Here is a 6,997-nt window from a genome sequence, read left to right as displayed (position 1 = left end):
CCCCCGCGCGGCACTGGCCCGGCCCCTGCCCGCCCCACGCGCCCCGCCCGCCCACCGCGCGCAGCGCCCCCTGCCGGCCCGCCCCATTCCCGCGCCGCAGCCCCGCGGCGGGCAGGACACGCGGGGCTCCTCCAGGGGGCGCTCGGCGCGGGGTCCTAACCAGCTTGGGGGTCGAGGGGCGGCCCAGCCTCTATGCCGGGAGGGCAGGGCCCCCGCAGTCCTCGGCATCCCCTTGGGCAGGGGAAGATAGCGGGCTTCTGAATCTTAGATTTTCAGAACCAAACCTCAGAGGCATCCCCCGTTTCCTCTCCTTTATCCACCCCCCTCTCAGCAATAATAATAATAACCTGCATTTCTCGAATATTTGTTATGTGCCAGGCCCACAGTGAGCTGCTCTACAGGGGTTATCTCACGTTGTCCTCTCAGGTACCCTACAAAGGAGAAACTATTATGTGCATTTTACAGATGAGGAAACTGAGGCTCAGTGAAGTTCAGTACCGTCTGAGGAAGTCTGTCCTGTGTAACCTTCCGTGACGATGGAAATGCTCTCTGCGTTGTCCAGCACGGTCGCCGCCGGCCACATGTGGCTACTGAGTACTTGAAATGTGGCTGCTGAGACTGAGAAACTGACTTCCCAATTTTAGTTAATTTTAATTAGTTCAAATTTAAATAGCTACGTGTGGCTGCGGTATTGAACAGCGCAGGTCCAAGGGTTTCCAAGTAATTAGCATCAAAGGCAGCATCAGTGCCAGATCCTGGCTGACTTGGGAAACTCCCCCCTCAATCATCCAAGAGGGTCCTGAGTGAATCCACCAGCCTTGTCCCTCTGCCTCCACCCCTGTGAGTGCCCCCTCATCTCTCTTCTGCCCAACTGCACAGCCTCTCTCCCCACCCAATCTCCTCTATCATCCTCCCAAATTACTCTCTTTAAAATGTAAATCAGATCATTTCACTTCTTTGCCAAAACCTGTGGTTTCCCTTTGCACTCAAAACAATATCTAGGTCCATCCATGTTGCTGCAAATGGCATTATATATGTATAACTGATTCACTTTGCTGTACAGCAGAAACTAACACAACATTGTAAACCAACTATACTTCAATAAACATTTAAAAACCAATACCTAAGCTCCCGCCCTGGTTTCCAAGGCCTCGTATGACCTGCCCCTGCCTGGACCGCTGACCTCAGCTCCTATTTTTCTCTCCATTGCTCACTAAGTCACAGCCACCGAAAGGCCTCCTTGCCATCGCTCACATATGCCAGACCCACACCTGCCACAGGGCCTTGATTTTTTTTTTTTTTTTTTTTTGTCCACACAGCACGCAGGATCTTATTTCCCTGACTAGGGATCGAACCCGTGCCCCCTGCAGTAGAAGCGCGGAGTCCTAATCACTGGACCACCAGGGACTTCCCTGCCGCAGGGCCTTGGAACATGCTGTTCCGTCTGTCTGCAATGTTGATCCCACAGGCCTGGTTCCCTTGTAGTAGTCAGGTCTCAGTTCACTCATCGCCTCACTGACCACCCCACTGAAAGCAATTCCCCCTACCTAGGCCTTTCTTTCTCCCCACATAAAAGAGTTGTATCTACTCTTTGTTATTATCCTTCTCCTCGCTCGAGAATGGAAGCTCTATGAGGGTAAGGGATTTTTCTGGCTTGGTGATTGCTCTAGCTTCAGCACCAAGAACACTACCTGGCACACAGTAGGTGCTCAATAAATATGTGATGAATGAATGGATGGTGGCAGCTTCACACTGCAGAATCCTAGACCTCTGAAACCTTGGAAGCAGAGAATTCTGGAATCCCGGACCCAGCGAATCATCTCACTACAGAGTGGCTCAGCTCACAGCCTCCCTGGGTCCTCAGACACAGCAGGTTAGAGCTGGAAAAACCCATCCCACCCCAGAACTGTTTGACAGAAGCCAAAACTGAAACTGAGGCCCTTGGGGGGTGGGAGGACTCACTGGCAGATCAAGATGCCAGCCTAGCCAGCCCAGAGCTCTCAACTCTGCCCACCAGTGGCCCCCCAGAGGAGAGTGGGGTACGAGTTGGGCTGCCTGGTAGGGGTGGGGGTGAGAGCCTGCAAAGCGGCTTCCTCCCAGGCCACCCTCTCCCTCCCCAGCGGCCAGCCACAGGGGAGGGACAGCCAGGGCCTGAGCCCCAGATGTGGCCCAGTCAGCAGGCTTGCGGTGGCCCGCCGAGGAGGGTCAATGCCACGACAGTTCTGGGGCTGGGGGAGGGGACGCCCAGGCCGGCGGGCGCCTCACAATGAGGTTTTGTCCCCCGGGGGCCGCTCTCCGAGCTGTTGCTCTTAGATATATAGAATGGGATTTTGCTGGAGGCCCCAGCTGTGTGTGGTGATCAGTGCTGCCCCGCAGGGGCCGGGCCAAGCGGGGGGGGGGGGAGAGGGCCACACTGAGACGCCTATTCTTTTCCAGCTGATACACCCCAGAGGTTTTTCCCCCTCTGCAGCCTCCCTTAAGACAATTGTTATTCTCTGCTCTGCCCCCTCCCACACCCGGGTCAGGCCTGCCTGTGGACACAGTAGACACCGCCTACGCCGTGTGATACTTAAAAATGAATTTATTTTAGCAGTTGCCCAGGACTGGCTGGAAAACCGGCTTCTTTATAAGCCTCCCCCACGAGCAGGTCTTTCTGCCACATCCCACAGGGTACCAAAAAGTCCACCATCAGAGGGCCATCCCAATGAGCTCTGCGTTGCCCTTGCCATGGGTGGGTGGGCTATGCGTATTTTGGTCCCAACACCCAACTTCGCAGGCTGCATTACTATGTCTCTGGGTCAGCCTTGAAGTTGTGCGGGGTGGGATGCAGCCTCCTGTTAATCCTGTGGGAGCTGGCCTTGCTCGGAGGTTCTAGCCCTGCCGTCTCCCGACTCCACTGGGCCACTGAGCAAAGGAGCAACGGTCCCTAGGGATCTTCATCTCTGGGCTGGGGGAGAGCGGTGGCTGAAAGGTCCCAGACTCCAGGGCTCAGCTAAGAGTCGAGGCTGCCACCCCCAAATCCATAATGAAGGAGGTGGAGACTGGCGAGGGAGCCCCAGGGAGCCTTGCACAATCAGGACCTTGAGGGGCTCATCCATGGAGAGGGGTCCCCATTGGTACCCCCTCCCCACCAAGCCACATGAGTGAGGGACCGAGATTTCAGTCCTGGCCCGGCAGACGTGGCTGTCCCAGCCATTCTCCAAGCCCTGTCCTCTGGTCCTTGGAGGCCTCATCTCTAAATCAGCCCGTTATTGCCACCTCACGGTGTAGGTAAAGTACCAGGGAAGTGATTGATAAATGGTGTTTTCTCTGATTCCGGGTCAGTTTCCAGTGCCCAGTGCTGGCCTTTGAGTGCCAGTAGGGCCAGGAGGAGCTGGCAGCTCAGCAGGCAGCCCTGGGGAAAGGGGGGCAGGGACTTGAGGGTTAATGAGTAACGGGCTGGAGGCCAGCCCAGGAGAGGGTGGGGTTCTGTGGACAGAACCCTCCCTAGCGCAGCACTCCAGGCCTCCCGTGGGCCCACGCAGCCCTGGCATCCGCCCATTTTGCAGAGGAAGAGAGGAGGGCCCAAAGGGTGGTGGGTGTGAACCCAGGGAGTCAGTGAGGCTGGGGACCCTGCAGGGTAGCCTCTCTCCCACCTCCCTCCCAGCGGAGACGGAAGGGGACATCCGAGGGTCTGGGAGGCAGAGCGCTGCTCCGGCCCTTCCTGGAATTGCTCCTCACGAGGGGCCCTTCCCATTCCTCGCTCTGGCTGTGTGACCTTAGGCAAGTCACAGAACCTCTCTGGTCCTCAGCTTCTTCTGCTTCTGCTCCACTAATCAGATAGGATGATATGCACACCAAATGAGACTACAGGGTGTGAAGAACCTCTGAAAACCATGAGGCGAGGGTGGAGGCCGGAGTCCTGGCCTGGAGGCCTGGATTCTGGTCCTAGATCTGTCCCCAGGCTTGAGTGACCTTGAGCAAGTTTCCACCCTCATGTAGCCTCCGTTTCTTCCGTTAAGAGAGGCCTAGGTGAAGACAGAACTGTTCTATCATCCTCTCCAGCTCCCCACTCTGGACTCAGGGCTGGGAGGGTGGGCAGTGTGGGGAGGGGAAGGTCAAGGTCCGGTCACAACTTGGCTGGGTCAGTGCCTGGGCCGCACGCTGCAGGTCCCGTTGGGACTGGCTAGAGGAACGGCGCCATCTGCTGCGAGGAGGTGGCAGGCCTGGGCACGGGGCTGGCTGGAGGCCCAGCTGCCTGCCCACGGTGGCCTTGCAGCCACTCCCCAGGCCTCCCTGTCCCGGGGCCAGGCTGGGAGGGCGTCCCTGGGGTGCCCTGGGCCTGGCCAGGTCTTTCGCACCCTCCTAGAGAAGCCCTCAGCAAAGACTTCCAGTGGGCTCTGCATTCCACTGCTACCCAGCCAGGGAGTTTTAGTGCCCTCACCTCACCCTGGCTCTCAGCACTGGGGGGAAGGGGCGGGCACTGTCAGACCTGCCTGGTACCCCATCACTACCTCTGTGGTCTTGGGCAGTTTACTTACCCTCTAGGAGCCCCAGACCCCCAAGGGGCTAAGAAGTCCCATCTTTCAAGGCCCTAATGAGGTCAGACGGAGCCCCTGGCATGTACCTCATGCACGTAGGGCTCAACAAGGAGCTGCCGCCCATTCAAATGGGGCTCTGAGGGTCTTCTGGTCTCTCACTGCGACTCAAAGTGTGGTCCTGGACCAGGGCATCGACAGCGGTGACAGCCAACCTCAGAGGTCCCCTCCCGCCACTCTGCCACTCAGACCCAGCCTCCACCCCACCTGCGGGGAAGAGAGGTCACTCAAGGCGGCCAGTGTGCTTCTACATCCAGTTTATACACAGCTCTATACAATATACAGAAACTTTTATATACAGATATATTTATAGAATAAGCTATATTAATTTGTCTCTCCTTTTTACAGCAATATTAGTTTGGATCTTTCATACATTTAGTACAAAAAAAGTCATGGGAGAATGGCACGTACAGTGCGTGAGTGTCTGCGGGGCCCAGCTGCTCACTACCGATTGCATATGGAGGTCGCCCGGGCCCCTGGGAGGACAGGCCAGCCTACGGCTGGGAAACCTTGTGCTGCAGGTCTGGGGGACAGAGTAGGGGTCGGTCTGAGCTGGGCTGAGGGGGGTGGCTCAGACCCCCCAAGTGTGGTGTGCAGAGGAAGGGAGAGACACGCAGCAGGCCCATCCTGCAGGGGAGAGGCGGGGAGGGGGCGGGTGAGATGTGGGCTGACCCTGGAGCATCCAGGGCTGAGTCCGAGCCTGCCCCAGCCCCAAGCCTGTAACCCTGTGCGGCTGCAGCCTTGGGGGTGGGGGGTCTGTCCCTGATGGCTCAGTCCTGGGCATGGGTGGGCACCACGCCCCCTCAGAGATCCCAGGCCCACCCTGGTGGAGGAGGAGTTAAAAGGCCAGACCCCTGGGCTTCCCTGGTGGCGCAGTGGTTGAGAGTCCGCCTGCCGATGCAGGGGACACGGGTTCGTGCCCCGGTCCGGGAAGATCCCACATGCCGCGGAGCGGCTGGGCCCGTGAGCCATGGCCGCTGAGCCTGCGCGTCCGGAGCCTGTGCTCCGCAACGGGGGAGGCCACAGCAGTGAGAGGCCCGCGTACCGCAAAAAAAAAAAAAAAAAAAAGGGCAGACCCCAAGTCTCCCTGCTACGGGCTGGGGTGCTTGTTGGAACTTTACTCTGATTTATGATTTGTCTTTTTTTTTTTAAACTTTAAGAGCCACTGATTCCGTCTTGATTCTGCGGGAAAGGGGGTGGGCCCAGCAGGGGCAGAAGCCTGATGGGGCTGATGAGGTTTGGGAGTCGCAGAGGGTGAGGGAGGCCCAGCTCCCAGGTCTCTGTCCCCATGTGTCAGGGTGGGCAGGGGTCCCAGGTACCAGTGATCACGAGACGGGGGTCTTGGTCAGGGGAGCCTAGCCAACCCAGGGAGGCCATGGGCGGGCCCAGAGTCGTGGGACCTTGCCTCCAAGGAAATGAAGGCACAAGCAGGCGGTCAACGCCTCGGCACACACCAGTTTTCCAAACTAGGGGTCAGAGCAGCCGGTGAGACGAGGGGGACGGGTCGTGTCCGAAGCCGAGCTCGTCCCGCGGCCCCCGCCGCACGGTGCCCATCATGTTTGCTGCCTGTTTTCTTGGCAGGCTGGGAGGGGCAGCAGGCAGGCAGAGCGGGCAGGGCGGGGAGGGTGCCCCAGCAGCCCCTTCCTCGGCACACACTCATGCACATGCACACACACGCCCCGCGCTGGCATGCGCCCCCTCCCCGCTCTGCCTCTGGGGACAGGCAGGGGCTCCACTTCCCCGCTGCTTCTCCAAGCCAGCAGGGAAGGAACCCTCCCAAGTGTGGGCTGTGGAGGCCTCAGGCTAAACTGGGATGGCCCCAGGGCCCCTGGCCCTCCTGGGTCTCTAGCCGGCTCCCACAATACCCCACGCCTGGCTCCACTTAGTGCCAACAGGACATTGTGGGTGGGAGGGAAGAGAGGCCCGCTCCCAGCAGAGAGCCCAGGCCAGCGGGGAGGGGCAGCTGTGCAGAGTGGAGGCATGTTTGGCTGCAGAGCCCAGAACCAAAATGGGGGTTTGGTGGGGCCCTCCTTCCTTCCAGGGCACTGACTCTGCAGGCAGGGGTGGTCACACCTGTGCCCTCCACCCTTTGAGTGGCCAGGATCCCCGGGGGTAGAAGGCAGGTCAGGAAGTAATGGGGCACGCCTGGGCACCCAGGACCCATCGACAGAGGGATCAGCATGAGGGATATCAGGCAGAGAAGGGGCGGCCCTGACCACACCCTCCTGTAGGCCCCGCCAGGCCCCATGGCTGCCTTGGGCCCTGTGGAGGCTGGTGCCTGCCTGCCCAGAAGGGGGCTACTAAACACGTGATTGCAGCGGGGGTCAGGGGGCCTGCAAGCCCAGGACACATCCTGAGCCCAGCCCAGCAGCTTCTGTAAACATACACAGCACTGCGGGCCACCTTGGTGGGGGGGTCAC

This window comes from Monodon monoceros, unplaced genomic scaffold, assembly GCF_005190385.1.
Source record: "Monodon monoceros isolate NGI ecotype Baffin Bay Population unplaced genomic scaffold, NGI_Narwhal_1 Super_Scaffold_7, whole genome shotgun sequence".
NCBI lineage: Eukaryota > Metazoa > Chordata > Mammalia > Artiodactyla > Monodontidae > Monodon > Monodon monoceros.
Note: the sequence above shows the minus strand (reverse complement) of the source record.